General features: G+C 45.9%; 1 protein-coding gene across 3 annotated transcripts in view; it reads right to left on the bottom strand.

Moving 5' to 3' along the window:
- Positions 1-17,864, bottom strand: part of tspan9a (tetraspanin 9a) — a 286,143-nt gene extending 268,279 nt beyond the window's left edge. For 2 of the 3 annotated variants that reach the window (XM_072484909.1, XM_072484907.1), the window contains exons 1-2: positions 17,655-17,832; positions 17,221-17,307 (exon numbers count right to left, since the gene is read on the bottom strand). The gene's annotated coding sequence lies outside the window, so the exon portion shown is untranslated. Of the gene's footprint in view, positions 1-17,220; positions 17,308-17,654 lie in introns of all 3 variants that reach the window. The other variant, XM_072484908.1, reaches the window with a different exon arrangement.
- Between the last annotated feature and the right edge of the window lie 517 nt (positions 17,865-18,381).

Genomic DNA, 18,381 nt, shown 5'->3' on the forward strand with positions numbered 1-18,381 from the left:
AATTTATTTAAATGTCCCTCAGGCTAGCAGAAAGCAAATGAATTGCATTTCATAGAATTTACAGTGCAGAAGGAGGCCATTCGGCCCATCGGGTCAGCAACGGCCCTTAGAAGAGCACCCTACTTAAGCCCCCACCTCCACCCTATCCTCGTAACCCAGTAACCATTTTGGACACCAAGAGCAATTTATCATGTCCAATCCATCTAACCTGCACATCTTTGGCCTGTGGGAGGAAACCGGAGCACCCGGAGGAAGCCCACGCAGACACTGGGAGTACGTGCAGACTCCGCACAGACAGTGACCCAAGCCGGGAATTGAAGCTGGGACCCTGGAGCTCTGCTACCGTGCTGCCCTTATAGTATCTTTCACATCCTCAGGACATCCCAAAGCACTTTACAGTCAATGATTTACTTTCAAGGTGTGATCACTGCTCTAGTGCAGGAAATGCAGCTGCCATTTGACGCAGCACAATCCCACAAACAGCAAAGATATTAAAGACTAGCTAATCAAATTTGTTTGGGAATGGATAATTATTGACCAGACAGAAAGGAGAACTCCCCTAACTCTTCTTTGAATAATGTCTCGGGAACATTTACATCCACCTGACAAGGTAGATAATATCAGATCCAAACGATGACAGCTCTGACAGTGCAGCTCTCCCTCAGCACTACCCTTCCAAAAGTCCATAAAATGTCTGGAAATAACAAGGTAATTTGCACCGCGGGAGCATCTTTACCTTGAGGACTGCAACGGTTTAAAACAACCAACACCTCCTCAAGGGGGAACCTGTGCTGGTAACTGGGGCCTGGTTATCAGGTAGCCTTCAGTGACATAATCACTGAAAATATATCCACTTGGTAGGCAGTGAGCACACATTCATTGTGGTGTTGGTATTCCCAAAATAGACCCAAATCTTGCAAAAGACTTGCAAATCTCACTGGTTGAACCTTTAGTCCTCTTGTAAATACCCAGCCCCCATTAGATAGGCAAGAAATACAAACACTGTAAAAACAGGGAACAAAATTCAAATTAGCATTGTGAAAGGACATGTGTGTTTATGCACGGGGTGCTGAAGGACAGGTAAAAGGCAGTCACTTTCACCCTGGTTACACAGTAACTGCAGCTCTCACTGACCCTGTCGTGAAGACATTCAGCTTCAACAATCCTCGTTCTAAACCTAGATACTTTACACATTCCCTCTATCACCACCAATCACAGTGGTCAATTGGAACATGGGAAATGAGATCCTTTAGCACAGGAGACTAGTCAACCATTCAATGTGATCATGACTGATCTGTGACCCAACTCCATATATACCTCCATATTAACATCCCGGGCCCCAAACACTCATTGCAGGTTAAGCAGCATTTCACTTGCACCTCTTTCAATTTGGTCTATTGCATTCGCTGCTCTCAATGTGGTCTCCTCTATATCGGAGAGACCAAACGCAGACTGGGTGATCACTTGGCTGAGCACTTCGGTCTCTTTGGTTTCAGATTCCAGCATCCGCAGTAATTTGTTTTTATCCATATATACCTGCCTAGCTCATATCCCTTAAAACCTTTAGCTAACAAAAATCTATCAGCATCAAATTTTTAAAATAACAATTGATCTAATATAAAGAGAGTTCCAAACATCTACCACCCTTTATGTGAGGAAGTATTTCCTAATTTCACTCCTGAAATATCTGGCTCAAATCTTTAGGCTATGCCCTTGGGAGTCCAGGTCACATTCTCGTAAACCTGCACCACCCTCTCTCTAAGGATAATATATCCTTCCTAAGATGCAGTGCCCAGAACTGCACTTAATAACTCCAGGTTAACCAGGGATTTGTGTAGCTGAAGTATGACTTCTATCTCCTCGTATTCTACCCCTCGGGATTTATATAGGCCAGCATTCCATTAACTTTTATGATTATTTTCTGCACTTGTTCATGACATTTTAATGATCTGTGTTCCCAAGTCTCTTTGGACCTCCATTGTTTCAAGCTTTTCACCATTTAGAAAGTTCCCAGTTCTACCCTTTTGAGGTCCAAAGTGTATGCCCTCATATGTACCCATATTGAAATCCATTTGCCACAATTTTGCCCATTCATTCAATCTGCCAATCCGTAATTTCCGGGTTCCCCAGCATCACATTCAAGGGTACCCCATGATGCACTGGGAATTCCTCTCGGAGGTTCCCACATAAACGTTTACCCGGCAATTGCCCAGAGGAGCTTACTTCTTCTGGACAACTGCGCTGGACTGGGAACAATCCTACAGAAGTGATTTAAATTGCTAACTTCTGGTGGTTCTGCCAGTTTTACCCTGATAGTTCATCTGAAAGTGTTAGCCGGGGAACAAAACTTCTAACTTCAGAATAACTCCCGACGCAACCTCGCACGGGACATTCCACACACATGACGTCCAAGGGGACCCACCACACCATTCCCCCTCCCACCGCTCCGGCTTGACCCAAACTCATGGCCCGGCCGGACCTGACATTCAAGCGGCCTGACCTGACCAACACCCATTACCTTTTATTTCCCGTCATCAAATATATTGTGTGTGCATGTCTGCATTTCTTCACTCTCAGGGTAATTGAGTTAACTTAAGTAACTCAGCAACTAGCTTTTATGTATTAAAAACTGAAGGAAGCTACTTTATTTCTCGCACACGCTTGCCCGGGGGTTAAATGAAAGCCTGATGTCTCATTCACACGATTTACCCACACTCTCACACAAGCAGAAAACTACATACAGCTGAAGGTAAAACAGTAATTATAAAAATGGAATTTAATTCAGTCACTCATTGTGGGACAGGTGTTTCTTGGTTGGGTTGATGTTTTGGATGGAAGAGAAGACCTTGAAAAGCAGGGATTCTTACAGGGCTACAAAGGCTATTGTAGTAGATCTGCCAGAGGCTGAGAACTTGGTGGGAGAGCAGGTTAGAGGAGAGAGTCGCTGTTTCTCTTGCAAGGTATTGCAGGTATGTACTTGGCTGCCATTGACTACAACAGCGGACAGTACTTTTCAGGACTCACACTCTTTCTGACAGAAGTTAGCCTTGTCTCAAAAGCAGTTTGAATTTTCTGCTATTATCTGTAGGCTGGGAGCAAAGATGGCTGCTGTATCAAGTGACCTCACATCAGTGCGGAGTCATGGTCCGAATAAGATAATGTGGTAATCCCATTAAGCATTTGGGTTCTTTCTTTTGACTACGAGTTCAGTTGCGTTTTGTGTTTGAGAGGGCAAAATCACAATTATTCTTTTACAAAGAAGGCGTTGGTGGGGTTTCTGCTACTCTGGCAGATATTAAATCAATATCAGAAAGAGGGTCTTCGATGTTCTCTCTAGAGAACAGATCATGGGCTGGATTCTCCGCTCCCCGACGCCGAAATCGCGAGAATCTCCGATGACGCTAAAACCGGGGGCGGCGGCGCTTTCGCAATGAGCTACACCCTGAAAAGCAGCGTACTCTAGGAGTACGCCGCGCCACGTATTCACGGCCTCAAGCCATTGCCTGAGGCCCGCCCCACAATGCTACGACCCCGACCGGCAGAGTTCCAAAGGGCATGGGACACGGGTGGTCTCGCCCATCGTGAACTTAGCGTGGCAGCTGCAGACTCAGTCCAGCATCGCTACAGTCGGGAGAGGGTCGATCCGCGGGCAGGGGGCCTTCATTCGGGGCTGGGGGCACTGTGGGGAGGGCGGTCCGGGGCACGTGAGCGGCCGAAGGGGTGTACTATTTTTGCTGTCCGGGGTGTACTATTTTTGCTGAGTCCGCCATGAAGCATGCGCGGCCATGGACCCAGAAATGCCCTGTGCCATATCGGCAGCTAGAGCGTAAAACACCAACGTTTTCACGCCGACATGGGGACTGAGTCTCCCAAACGGAGAATCCAGTCCAATGTTTTGTAATCCATCTTCAGAAGCCATCTTGCGTTTCGGCCTTTTAAAGTGTAGCTTTCATTTTTTTTTTTAAAAGAGTCACAATATCGTTACTCTAGTATAGCCAAGATACTACTCAGGGACTTATTAAATGTCTTCTGCAAGTCTAGATAAATAATTTCTAAAGACTGTTCACTACTCTAATTGTTTCTCCAGGAAATTCAATCAAATTCATCTGGAATGACCTACCCCGCTGCCTCTTTCTGATCAGCTCCAAATGTTATGAGATGTTCGGTCACCCAATCTTTAAATATAGACTCGAGGAATTTCCCAACAACAGATGTTCGACCAACTGGTCCATAACTCTTGGTTTCTCTCTCTCACCTTTCTTGAATAGTCAAGTGACATGCACAATTGTCCAATCTACAGGAACTGTCCCTGAATTGAGAGAGCTTCGGATGAGCTTACTTTTGGCATCTACAAAGTTATCACCGAATGGTGATGTGTTACATTTCAGTCAGGTAATCCATGTTGCAGTAGTAACATGAACCTTTACTTAGAAGTTATAGACTGAAGCTATCGAAAACAATGGTAAAGGCTACAACAATTTTTTTGTAAACATTACACTGACCTGGGTCTGATGGCCTTGTGTGTGCTGGAACAAAGTTTATTTATTTGTTTTACGGGATGTAGGCTATGCTTGGCCGACCAGCATTTATTGCCCATTCCTAGTGACCCTCAAGAAGGTGATGGTGAGCTACATTCATGAACCACCGCAGTCCCTGAGATGTAGGTACACCCACAGAGCTGCTAGGGAGGGAGTTCCAGGATTTTCACCCAGCGGCAGTGAAGGAAATGCGATATGTTTCCAAGTCAGGCTGGTGAATGGCTTGGAGGGGAAAATCCAGATGGTGGTGTTCCCAAGTATCTGCTGTGCTTGTCCTTCTAGATGGTCGTGGTCATGGTCATGGGTTTGGAAGATGCTGTCGAAGGAACTTTGGTGAGTTTCTGCAATGCATCTTTTAGGTCAGTGTTGTTCAAATTTTTTTCCTGGCGACCCACTTTTACAAAATGGCCGACTCTGGCGACCCAGGTCTATCTCCACGTTCGTTATAGACTATCCATAGTTACTTTTAAAAACGTCACATTAATTGTTGCCGCTTCTGTATTATTAAATGTAAATATTGTAAATTAAAATATATTTTCTATTATTTGTTGTTATTTGGAGATCTGAATAACTTGTAATAAAAGTCTCTGAACAGATCAGTGTGCAAGATCTTTGATCATAGACTCTTGGTGTTTAGGGAATTTTTGGAAACACACCTGGATTGTGGGCTGATTGGGAAGGAAGGAGGATCACCATTAATCGCAAAGTCAGTCCCACTGAGAGAGAGACTGATCTCAGAAAGTGAGCAGAGAGCTGCTCCACATTTTAAATATACATCAATGCCCTTATACACACGCAGCACAACTTTAAACATCTGCTTAACAAGGTTAGGAGCAACAGAAATTCAACCAACATAGTAACACAAATTCAAGGTTCATTGACAATGGTAATAGTGGCAGACATTAAAGATGTATCCGATTCAGAATGTTAACCCTGAAGTCGGTCTCTTTGTGTGAGCATTGACTCCGTGCTTCCTATGAACTGGACTTGAACGGATGCATTTTCCTCCTGACTGGGATAGATCGAATTCCCAAACCCACACCCGTCGCCCAAGTTCCGAATGGGGCAAACAAGAATCAGCTTTGTAACAATGGACCAATTGTAAGGTGGGGGTGACCCCCACAGGAATTATCTGCTAAATCGTGTATATGGGAGTTCCTCCGTCTACGAGTTGCTGACCGGGGTACTTGTGGAAACATATCGCAGTAAACTGTCATTTGGTTTTGGGTGAGAGATGTAGGCCTGGAAAAAAAGAGCTCGAAGCACCGCTGGAAACTAACTTTCTGCAGAACGAGTATCTTCAGGAAAGAAATGTAAATAATTGATTTGTTTTCAAGAATATGTCAAGGGCAGTCACTCTCACCTCACCTCTGGAATCCAGCTCTTTTGTCCATGTTTGAACTAGGCCGTAATGAGGTCAGGAGCTGAGTGACCCTGGTGGGACCCAAACTGAGAATCTGTGAGCAGGTTATTTACATTTTCTGTTCATTTGTATGGGATGTGGGCATCACTGGTTAGGCCAGCATTTATTGCCCATCCCTAGTTGCTCTCCAGAAGGTGGGAGTGAGCTGCCTTCTTGAACCGCCACAGTCCCTAAGGTGTAGATACACCCACAGTGCTGTTAGGGAGAGAATGGCAGAGTAAGTGCCACTTGATAGCGCTGCTGATGACCCCTCCCATCACTTAACTGATGATCGAGAGTAGAGTGATGGGACAGTAATTGGCCAGAAGAGAAAATGCTGGAAAATCTCAGCAGGTCTGGCAGCATGTGTAGGGAGAGAAAAGAGCTAACGTTTCAAGTCCGATGACTCTTTGTCAAAGCTAATAGACAGAGAAAGTGGGAAATATTTATACTGTGGAGTGAGAATGAAAGATGAGTCATAGCCACAGAAACCGGGTGCTAATGACCACAGAATCTAAGGGGAAAGAGTGCTAATGGCAGCCCCCAGAGAGAACAAAAGATGTGAAAGGTCAAACAGCAGAGAAACTAACATCAGAGGATGAACTGTAGATGTGGGGGGAGGGGAAGGGGGAAGCAAAGAGGAGAAAGGTTAAGGAAACGTGGATAAGATTGGGGGGAGGGAAATTAAATATATATTAAGAAAGAAAGAAATGGTAAAATACAGTTAAAATGAAATGGGATGAAAACAAATGGGTTCATTTCTCCCAGTATCAACACCACTGCCCATCCCAGGCCCTCCACCAGTCCCAATCCCTCGTGCCCCATTTCTCCCAGCCCCAGCCCTTGCCGCGTGTTCACCATACCCTCCGACCTTCCCCTCTCTGAGGCTGAGCGTGCTGTTCTCAGCAAAGGACTCAGCTTTGTACCCTTACGTCCCCACCTCAATGAATTCCGTGCTCGACATGATGTTGAACTCTTCTTTCGTCGCCTTTGTCTCCGTGCCCACTTCTTTGGGCAAGAAGCCTCCCCCCGTTCCACTGATCCTTTCATGTGCCTCCAACATTCTGCCTCCAAGTGGATCCCCCGCCGGGACAATTACCGGCCCTTGATCTTTTCATTGAGAACTGTCGACGGGACATTGGCCGTCTTAATTATTCTGCCCCCCCTCACCCATTCCAACCTCTCTCCTTCCGAACATTCTGCTCTTCACTCCGTCAGGTCTAACCCCGACTTTGTCATCAAACCTGCCAACAAAGGGGGTGCTGTTGTCGCCTGGCGCACTGACCTCTACCTCGCAGAGGCTGAGCGTCAACTTTTAGATACTTCCTCTTACCTCCCCTAGACCATGATCAGACCACTGAACATCAAGCCATTATCTCCAACACCGTTAGTGACCTCATTTCCTCTGGATGCCTTTCCCCTATGGCTTCCAACCTCATAGTCTCCCAACCCCGGACAGCCCGCTTTTACCTACTTTCCAAAATCCACAAAAAGGACTGTCCCGGCAGGCCAATTGTGTCAGCATGCTCCTGCCCCACCAAACATATTTCCTCTTATCTTGACTCCATCCTCACTCCTCTGGTCCATTCCCTCCCCACCTACATCCGGGATTCCTCTGATGCCCTGCGTCACATTGACAGCTTCCAGTCCGCGGGCCCTAACCGCATTCTATTCACCATGGGTGTGCAATCCCTCTACACCTCCATCCCACACCAGGATGGCCTGAGAGCTCTTTACATCTTTCTCGAAAAGAGGCCCGGCCAATTCCCATCCACCACCACTCTCCTCCGCCTGGCCGAACTCGTTCTATCTCTCAACAACTTCTTTAACTCATCTAATTTCTCCAAATCAAAGGTGTAGCAATGGGTACCTGCATGGGTCCTAGCTAATTGCCTTTTTATGGGGTATGTGGAACATTCCTTGATCCAGGCCTATCCGGGCCCCCTCCCACAACTCCTTTACCGATACATTGATGACTATTTTGGTGCCGCGCCATGCTCTCACCCGGACCTGGAACAATTCATCAACTTCGCTTCCAGTTTCCACCCCTTCATCACTTTCACCTGGTCCATCTCAGACACTTCCCTTCTCTGATCTTTCTGTCTCCATTTCCGGCAATAGACCATCCACTAATATCCACTACAAGCCCACTAACTCCCACAACTATCAGGACTACAGCTCTTCGCACCCTTCACCCTGTAAGGACTCCATCCCTTTCTCTCAACTCCTTCGCCTCCATCGCATTTGTTCCGATGATGCCACTTTCCAAAATGGTGCTTCAAAAATGGTGCTTCAAAAATGTGTTCCTTCTTCCTCAACCGTGATTTCCCACCTACAGTTGTGGACAGGACCCTCAACAGAATGCGGTCCATCTCCCACGCCACTACCCTCGCCCCCTCCACTCCCTTCCAGAACAAGGATAGAGTCCCCCTCATTCTCACATTTCATCCCACCAGTCTCCGTATGCAAAGCATAATCCTCCGCCATTTCGCCAACTCCAGCATGATGCCACCACCAAACACATCTTCCCTTCACTCCCTCTGTCAGCATTCCGCAGACACCGTTCCCTCCGAGATAATCTAGTCCACTCATCCACCATACCCAGTACCTCTCCCATCACCCATGGCACCTTCCCATGCAATCGCAGAAGGTGTAACACCTGCCCCTTTACCTCTTCCATGCTTAACATCCCAGGCCCAAAACACTCATTCCAGATTAAGCAGCGTTTCACTTGCATCTCTTCCAATTTGGTCCATTGCATTCGCTGTTCCCAATGTGGTCTCCTCTTTATCGGAGAGACCAAACGCAGACTGGGTGATCGCTTTGCTGAGCATCTTTGGTCCATGCGCATTCAGGACCCTGACCTTCCTGTTGCTTGCCATTTTAACACAAGGCCCTGCTCCCATGCCCACATGCCTGTACTTGGCCTGCTGCAATGTTTCAGTGAAGCTCAACGCAAACTGGAGGAACAACATCTCATCTTCCGGTTAGGCACGCTACAGCCTTCCGGCCTGAACATCGAATTCAACAACTTCAGATGATCAGCTCTACCCCACCTCGACCCATTTGTTTTCATCCCATTTCATTTTAACTGTCTTTTACCATTTTTTTCTTTCTTAATATATATTTAATTCCCCCCCGCCCAATTCTATCCACCTTTCCTTAACCTTTCTGCTGTTTACTTCCCCCTTCCCCTCCCCCATCTACAGTTCATCCTCTGATGTTAGTTTCTCTGCTGTTTGACCTTTCACATCTTTTGTTCTCTCTGGGGACTGCCATTAGCACTCTTTCCCCTAGGTTTCTGTGGCCGTTAGCACCCGGTTTCTCTGGGTTTCTGTGGCTTTGACTCGTCTTTCATTCTCACTCCACAGTATAAATATTTCCCACTTTCCCTGTCTGTTAGCTTTGACAAAGAGTCATCGGACTCGAAACGTTAGCTCTTTTCTCTCCCCAGAGATGCTGCCAGACCTGCTGAGATTTTCCAGCATTTTCTCTTTGGTTTCAGGTTCCAGCATCCGCAGTAATTTGCTTTTATCCAGTAATTGGCCAGGTTGGATTTGTTCTGTGTACAGAACATACCTGGGCAATTTTCCACATTGCCTGGTAGATGCCAGTACTGTAGGTGTAATGGAACAGCTTGAGTAGGGGTGCGGCAAGTTCTGGAGCACAAGTCTTCAACTGTTGCCGGAATATTGTCAGGGCCCATAGCCTTTGCAGTATCCAGTGCCTTCAACCGTTTCTTGACATCACACAAAGTGAATCAAATTGGCTGAAGACTGACATCTGTGATGCTGGGGACCACTGCAGGAGGTTGATACTTAAACTGTTTGGCCCCATCATCTTCCATGACCACCAAGTCCTGGAGTGGAACTTGTACCCAGAGACAGGGACAGGATCCACTGGACCACAAGGCCTCCATCACGTTATCACCTACTTCATTTAAAACCCTGGGATGGAACCCATCTGATCCTGGGGTTTTACTGTTCCTTAGCAAAATCAATTTATCTGATTTTGTTATCTTGATGAGATCTATTTTATTGAGTCCCTAACGCTCATTCAATAATAGGTATCTTGGATGTCTGGCATGCTGACCACTTCCTCTGGTGTAAATATGCTTACAAATCTATTGCTCACCGTGTTCCCCAATAGTAACATCACTGTGATCAGTTTACAAGGAGCCCACATTGCTCCTTAACACTATTGCTTCCTAATGTAATTATGAACACGTTTTATGTTTATTTTGCTATCCCTTGCGAGATTATTTTCATTCTTCCTTTTTGTAGCCCTTACTATCAACCAACCTTTGCTGCTCTATCTTTGTATCTTTCCTATTCACGTGGAACTGCTTTTCTTTGCATTTTGTATGGTTTCTCTTTTAGTTTTCTGGTGCTTCTTACCTCTTAAGTCCATCCAGAACTAACTTTTTGGCAAGTAGAACCCTTGCCCTTCAGATACATTGACCAATTGTGTATTCCATTGAACTATTTTTAATGCCTCCCACTGATCTTCTGTTGTCTTACGCATGAACAGATTTTCCCCGTTTACTGTGAACAGTCCTTGTCTCTGCCTTAACTAAATCTGGAATCTTCATAGCTGTTTCCTGTTTCTCACTTTCCAATGCTACAGTGAATTCAATCATATTATAATTGTTATTCTCCATTGTCAGTCCCTCGAAACAAGGATCACATCTTCCAGGCTTCATGATGTGTCCGCAGGTGGCTCGGCAGGTCAACCTACAGGTCATTAAGCAGAGAGGAAAAGAGTTGCCCTCAAGAAGGAAGGTTCTTAAACAGGGTTTTTGCTCTCTCTCATCCCACTTCTGTCACTTTCCACAGCAAAGTTCATGCGGTCAGTTTACGATTGTGTTGCAGCTCATTTGATGAGACACAGCCACATAGCGTGACTTGCGACGAGCTCCTGCCATGCACCGAAGTCAATTTACCTCTTTTTCAATGAGGCTTTCAGAATACACTTATAGAGGAATTGGCATTGGAGGAATTTCTTCACCTATCGCCCCACTTGATTTTGAGTATCCTGCGGTGATGCCACTGGTGGAAATTCTCCAGCACCCAGCGGTTCATAGAACATAGAACATAGAACATAGAACAATACAGCGCAGTACAGGCCCTTCGGCCCACGATGTTGCACCGAAACAAAAGCCATCTAACCTACACTATGCCATTATCATCCATATGTTTATCCAATAAACTTTTAAATGCCCTCAATGTTGGCGAGTTCACTACTGTAGCAGGTAGGGCATTCCACGGCCTCACTACTCTTTGCGTAAAGAACCTACCTCTGACCTCTGTCCTATATCTATTACCCCTCAGTTTAAAGTTATGTCCCCTCGTGCCAGCCATATCCATCCGCGGGAGAAGGCTCTCACTGTCCACCCTATCCAACCCCCTGATCATTTTGTATGCCTCTATTAAGTCTCCTCTTAGCCTTCTTCTCTCCAACGAAAACAACCTCAAGTCCGTCAGCCTTTCCTCATAAGATTTTCCCTCCATACCAGGCAACATCCTGGTAAATCTCCTCTGCACCCGCTCCAAAGCCTCCACGTCCTTCCTATAATGCGGTGACCAGAACTGTACGCAATACTCCAAATGCGGCCGGACCAGAGTTCTGTACAGCTGCAACATGACCTCTCGACTCCGGAACTCAATCCCTCTACCAATAAAGGCCAACACTCCATAGGCCTTCTTCACAACCCTATCAACCTGGGTGGCAACTTTCAGGGATCTATGTACATGGACACCTAGATCCCTCTGCTCAGCCACACTTTCAAGAACTTTACCATTAGCCAAATATTCCGCATTCCTGTTATTCCTTCCAAAGTGAATCACCTCACACTTCTCTACATTAAACTCCATTTGCCACCTCTCAGCCCAGCTCTGCAGCTTATCTATATCCCTCTGTAACCTGCTACATCCTTCCACACTATCGACAACACCACCGACTTTAGTATCATCTGCAAATTTACTCACCCACCCTTCTGTGCCTTCCTCTAGGTCATTGATAAAAATGACAAACAGCAACGGCCCCAGAACAGATCCTTGTGGTACTCCACTTGTGACTGTACTCCATTCTGAACATTTCCCATCAACCACCACCCTCTGTCTTCTTTCAGCTAGCCAATTTCTGATCCACATCTCTAAATCACCCTCAATCCCCAGCCTCCGTATTTTTTGCAATAGCCTACCGTGGGGAACCTTATCAAACGCTTTGCTGAAATCCATATACACCACATCAACTGCTCTACCCTCGTCTACCTGTTCAGTCACCTTCTCAAAGAACTCAATAAGGTTTGTGAGGCATGACCTACCCTTCACAAAGCCATGCTGACTATCCCTGATCATATCATTCCTATCTAGATGATTATAAATCTTGTCCCTTATAATCCCCTCCAAGACTTTACCCACTACAGACGTGAGGCTCACCGGTCTATAGTTGCCGGGGTTGTCTCTGCTCCCCTTTTTGAACAAAGGGACCACATTTGCTGTCCTCCAGTCCTCTGGCACTATTCCTGTAGCCAATGATGACATAAAAATCAAAGCCAAAGGTCCAGCAATCTCTTCCCTGGCCTCCCATAGAATCCTAGGATAAATCCCATCAGGTCCCGGGGACTTATCTATTTTCAGCCTGTCCAGAATTGCCAACACCTCTTCCCTACGTACCTCAATGCCATCTATTCTATTAGCCTGGGACTCAGCATTCTCCTCCACAACATTATCTTTTTCCTGAGTGAATACTGACGAAAAATATTCATTTAGTATCTCGCCTATCTCTTCAGACTCCACACACAATTTCCCATCCCTGTCCTTGACTGGTCCTACTCTTTCCCTAGTCATTCGCTTATTCCTGACATACCTATAGAAAGCTTTTGGGTTTTCCTTGATCCTTCCTGCCAAATACTTCTCATGTCCCCTCCTTGCTCGTCTTAGCTCTCTCTTTAGATCCTTCCTCGCTACCTTGTAACTATCCATCGCCCCAACCGAAACTTCACACTTCATCTTCACATAGGCCTCCTTCTTCCTCTTAACAAGAGATTCCACTTCCCTGGTAAACCACGGTTCCCTCGCTCGACGCCTTCCTCCCTGTCTGACCGGTACATACTTATCAAGAACACGCAGTAGCTGATCCTTGAACAAGCCCCACTTATCCAGTGTGCCCAACACTTGCAGCCTACTTCTCCACCTTATCCCCCCAAGTCACGTCTAATGGCATCATAATTGCCCTTCCCCCAGCTATAACTCTTGCCCTGCGGTGTATACTTATCCCTTTCCATCATTAACGTAAACGTCACCGAATTGTGGTCACTGTCCCCAAAGTGCTCTCCTACCTCCAAATCCAACACCTGGCCTGGTTCATTACCCAAAACCAAATCCAACGTGGCCTCGCCTCTTGTTGGCCTGTCAACATATTGTTTCAGGAAACCCTCCTGCACACACTGTACAAAAAACGACCCATCTATTGTACTCGAACTATATCTTTTCCAGTCAATATTTGGAAAGTTAAAGTCTCCCATAATAACTACCCTGTTACTTTCGCTCATATCCAGAATCATCTTCGCCATCCTTTCCTCTACATCCCTAGAACTATTAGGAGGCCTATAACAAACTCCCAACAGGGTGACCTCTCCTTTCCTGTTTCTAACTTCAGCCAATACTACCTCGGAAGAAGAGTCCCCATCTAGCATCCTCTCCGCCACCGTAATACTGCTCTTGACTAGCAGCGCCACACCTCCCCCTCTTTTGCCTCCTTCTCTGAGCTTACTAAAACACCTAAACCCCGGAACCTGCAACATCCATTCCTGTCCCTGCTCTATCCATGTCTCCGAAATGGCCACAACATCGAAGTCCCAGGTACCAACCCACGCTGCCAGTTCCCCTACCTTGTTTCGTATACTCCTGGCATTGAAGTAGACACACTTCAAACCACCTACCTGAACGCTGGCCCCCTCCTGCGACGTCAAATCTGTGCTCCTGACCTCTATACTCTCATTCTCCCTTACCCTAAAACTACAATCCAGGTTCCCATGCCCCTGCTGCATTAGTTTAAACCCCCCCAAAGAGCACTAACAAATCTCCCCCTTTGGTAGGTGACCCCAAATCTCACTGGCACATAGAAGGATGGTGACAACAACGCCGTTGTAGACTAAAGTCTTTCTCCTCTTGTAGAGACCTCTGTTGTTGAAGGTCTGACTGTGCAATGTTTGGAAGGCTAGGCTGGCACAGCTGATTCCCCAATTTGATGATGACCTTTCGAGGAAGGTAGCTGCCGAGATATGATGACGGGTTCAGTGGCTTCAAAAGTCGCCCCATCAATAACAATAGCTAGAGATGTAGGTGCATGGCTGGGGAGGGCTGGTGGAGGATTTTGGTTTTGTTGATGTTGAATGTGAGACCAATCTTTTCCTTTGCGGAGTTGAAGACATTGAAGCCAACACTTGTTGAGTTCCAACTGATGAAGAACAACAAGTTGTACAACCCGGACAACATTTCTGCAGAGATCTATAAAGTCAGTGGTCATTAACTCTTGCTCAAACTTTCAGATCTATTCATAAAAAATCTGTGAAGAAGAATTACTAGCTCCTGACTTTCACAATGCCATCATTGTTTCAGGTTTTACGAAGGATGGTAAATCAATTTGTGAGTGAGGCAAACCTCTTCTATCCACTATGAGGATGACCTGCACATGAATCCTCCTGAACCACCTCCTACCCATCAATGGAGACTTACGTCCGGAGACCCAGTGTGGTATCCAGTCATCCAGGGGAACCACAATCTTTGTTGGTCAATAAATCCAAGCTGAGCGTCTGTAACAATGCAAAGACCTTTATTGATCTGTCAAAGCCTTTGACTCCATCAACCGCGAAGCTCTTTGGAAAGTCTGTTATGGGCCAGGGTTCAGAGAACCCCAAAGTGTATCATGGAGTTCACCTGACCCACAACTTTTAATAGATTGTGGTATGGGGCGCACACGGCCCACTCTACAGGTGTGGTACAGCAGAAATGGAAAAGTATTTTTTAAAGCAAAACAATGTTTATTCTATAAACTCAAGTTAACCTTTTTAAAACATACAGTGAACATCTTAGCAACCATTAATTCAAATACAACCCCGAAAGAATACAACACTAATGAATGCTTAATAACTTCCTAAACAACATCCACAATACAAAAGAAACACCTTTTAACAGAAGCAAATTAGGTTTACATTCACTACTGAGAACATTTATAATTCTGAATTCACCAAATGATCAAGAGATAGTCTTTTCATGGCAGAGAGAACATCAGTACACCTGCTCTGTCTGGCTTCAGCTCCAACCCTGAAAACGAAACTAAAACACACCCTGCAGCAAACAGCCTAAAACAAAAGTAAAAAGCTGACAGACAGCCCAGCTCCACCCACACTCTGACATCACTGATAAACACCCATTTCCTAAAGGTACATTTCTGAAGCACCCATTTCTTAAAGTTACTCTCACATGACAAGTCCCCCAGAGAATTGGATGTCCAGCTAAATATATTACTGTCCTGTAGCTCCTGGATGTTGGTATCACAGCAACCTCCCTTTGTAATGGATTAGAGACTGAGCCCTTTCGTTTCTGGACAGTCATCAAGCTGTGTGACTGCCAACTCTCTTCACTACCACAAGGGCAGGGGCTGGTTTAGCACAGTGGGCTAAACAGCTGGCTTGTATTGCAGCGTGGGTTCAATTCCCGTACCGGCCTCCCCGAACAGGCGACAGAATGTGGCGACTAGAGGCTTTTCACAGTAACTTCATTGAAGCCTACTTATGACAATAAGCGATTATATATAATGGGTCATGATTTGAGTTTTGACTCAATGGGGCATTTTTCAACCTCAACAAGCTGAGAACCAAGACTAAAATGACCCTTCATCACATCCACCATTTATAATATTCCAACGACTGCACAATACATGCCCACATTGATGATTAAACACCCGACAACCACCACGTTACACTTTGGTTCCTCTTCCTTTGGCCATCCTCCTGCTCCAGGCTGCCCTAGTCAGCATTCTTGCTGCCCTTCACTCTGTGTCCTTATCCTCACAGATAGCAACTACACTCTACCCAGTGAATAGGATCAGTCTCTATGGTTCCTCGTTCTCTATCTCAGCTGGGTTTCACTTCCTTTGCCCACTATCAGCCACACCAACCCTGAACTGACCCTCGATCTCTCTATGAGGAGTAACTGAACTGCCCAGATACGCAGCCCCCTCTCGTGTGTCAGAATGTCTCCAACTCAATGACCATGAGGCAGAGAGATTGGAGACGGGTTCATCAATGGCAGGCTCACACTCCACAAACTCCCACATACTGCAGTCCAGACACATAACCAGGCTCTGCCATAGCTTCGTCTAAGTTATTTATATGTAGGTTTTGACTTGTAAATTTATTTTTCTGCACAGTAACTTGTACGAAGCAGTGGACAAAACTATCAATGCTTACTGTCTCGAGCTTCCAATATAAATATTGAAGGTTTACAAAAGAAGGCTGCAGCTGTTTCTCCCGCTGCACTGAATTCCCACCTATTCCTGATTTTAACACGGTTTTCGCGATCCACTGCAAGCACCACACATACAGTTTACTTCCATAGGTATGAGTCACACCCAATTTACAACTGCGAATCCAGCCTCCCAGTAATTAACTTACAGTTTAGAGATGATGAACAGTTTACTCCTACTGACAGCTAGTGTCTGTTATTGTGATATCTTAACTGGGCTTATTTAATAACGACTGGAAATGCTGGAAATATCAAGCAGGCTGGAAACATCTGTGGAAGGGGAAACAGAGTAATGCTTTGACAAAGGGTCATCTGGACTCGAAACGTTAGCTCTTGTCTCTCCCTACAGATGCTGCCAGACCTGCTGAGATTTTCCAGCATTTTCTCTTTGGTTACAGAGTAATGCTCAGTGCCTGAAAGGGCGGCTGGCTGAGTTAGGAGCATTCGTAACATTGAAGAAGTATTTAGATATTCACTTGCGCTGCCCTAACCTTCAGGGCTGTGGGCCAAGTGCTGGTAAATGGGATTAGGGTAGCCAGAGCTTTGTTGACTGGCATGGACACAATGGGCCGAATGGCCTCCTTCATTCTCTACGGATGCTGCCAGACGTGCCGAGTTTATCCAGCATTTTCTGTTTTTATTTCAGATTTCCAGCATCCGCATATATTTTGCTTTAGCCAGCTTGTAGTTCCATTTGCAATATTTGATTCTAGATATTAAACCAAATTTCAGCTTGAGAAATGCTTACCAGAGAATTCCCACTTGGACCGAATTCCAGACTCAAGCACTTGGCCAGTCCTGCAAGTCTTTGCTCAACCACTCTTGGTGTGATCCACTGATATAAAGAAATGATAAATATGATGTAAAATTTGTGCAAAAAGTACAGCAAGGTGACAACAGACCGAAGTGTCTATGTAGCAAGGAGTTTAGGCAGTAATTTCACTTCACCGTTTCTGAGATTTTAACAGAATATTGCAAAATGGAGTCTTTCCTGTGGATAATTTATAACTAAAAACTGTACAGTATCAGAATTAAACATGTCCCTTCCAATCACTCTCCCTCCCTCACTTTCACACACATTCTCACTCCGATTCTATCTTCCTCAGTCTCTCTCACACACTTTCTGCTCTCTCTCACTCACTCCCTCCCCCTCTATCCCGGATCCAGGGAATCTGAGTTTACCCGGAGCAGTCTGGATTTCTCCCAGGTTTGGGTGATTCTGATCCCCGGGAGTAAATTGCTGATTTTCGGGCTCAGACCTGGCTCCTGCTCCGGGTTCCGGCCGCGATCTCTCGCCGCTGATTCTTTTTGCTTCCCTTCGCTTCGCAGCAGCGGAAATGGGAGAGAAAAGGGGGCGGCCGGAGCCGAACCAAGATCCGCTCCCGATCCCAGGAAAATCCCAGCAACAGAGCAGGAGCCCAGGAAAATCCCAGCAACAAGTTATAATCCCAGGAAAATCCCAGCAACAGAGCAGGAGCCCAGGAAAATCCCAGCAACAGGTTATAATCCCAGGAAAATCCCAGCAACAGGTTATAATCCCAGGAAAATCCCAGCAACAGAGCAGGACCCCAGTAGAATCCCAGCAACGGGTTCAAGTCCCAGGAACAAATTCTAATCCCAGTAACAGGTTCTAATCCCAGTAAAATCATCGCAACAGAGCAGGATCCCAGCAAAATCACAGCGACGTGTTCTAATCCCAGCAAAATCCCAGTAACAGAGCAGGAACCCAGGAAAATCCTAGCATCCCAATACAATCTCAGCAACAAGCCCCAACTCCCAGCAGAACCCCAGCAACATCACCCGATCCCATGAGTAACAGGATTTGACCTCAGTACAACCAGGCTCTGATCCCAATACAGTTCCAGCAACAGGACCTAATCCTCAAACAATTCCTTTAACAGTACCCAAT

This window comes from Scyliorhinus torazame, chromosome 19 (assembly GCF_047496885.1).
Source record: "Scyliorhinus torazame isolate Kashiwa2021f chromosome 19, sScyTor2.1, whole genome shotgun sequence".
Taxonomy (NCBI): domain Eukaryota; kingdom Metazoa; phylum Chordata; class Chondrichthyes; order Carcharhiniformes; family Scyliorhinidae; genus Scyliorhinus; species Scyliorhinus torazame.